At 52.5% G+C, this 535-nt stretch overlaps 1 long non-coding RNA gene across 1 annotated transcript; it reads left to right on the forward strand.

Annotated features, from left to right (window-relative positions):
- Window positions 1-6: 6 nt before the first annotated feature.
- Window positions 7-470, forward strand: LOC119345586. Its single transcript, XR_005167086.1, has 2 exons — window positions 7-199; window positions 304-470. It is a non-coding gene; the product is annotated as an uncharacterized LOC119345586 (long non-coding RNA).
- Window positions 471-535: the final 65 nt, after the last annotated feature.

Raw genomic sequence — 535 nt, forward strand, 5'->3', positions numbered from 1 at the left:
GCCAATGTCGTGCGCGTGCGCAGGCGCCAGTCCTTCCTTCTCTTCGACCTGTCCGATCGGCAGCGCTTCCCGGACTACCCACATGCCCGCCCGCCACCCCTGTTCGCCGGCTGCCGGTCGTTCGAGGAGGAGGGACTTGGCGCCAGCCAGGACCAACAGAACTGGTGCAGAGATGGCAGCTGTGAGTCGCCGGTGTACGGTATTAAGAATGCTTGTAGCTATAACATATTGTTAAATAAATTATTAGAACAGGTGCAACATGCTAGTTAAGAAGATTTTGTAATAAGACTTGCGTCATACCAGGTCAGGACCGGGCCGGAGCGCCCTGCGAGGATGAGCCTCCCTGGACAAGGCTAGCAAGTGCATGGGCGCTCGTTCGTGCCATCAAGCGCCGTACTGTTTATAGAAAGTCTAACAGGTCCATCTACATACATTTTCGAAAAAGAAAGCACTTTTGTCCCCTACCATCACCTTTTCCGTGTCAGTTGATCCTGAAACCTTATCAGCCTAAATCTTATCCCTGTGTGCACTTGTT

This window comes from Triticum dicoccoides, unplaced genomic scaffold (assembly GCF_002162155.2).
Source record: "Triticum dicoccoides isolate Atlit2015 ecotype Zavitan unplaced genomic scaffold, WEW_v2.0 scaffold253959, whole genome shotgun sequence".
Lineage (NCBI taxonomy): Eukaryota > Viridiplantae > Streptophyta > Magnoliopsida > Poales > Poaceae > Triticum > Triticum dicoccoides.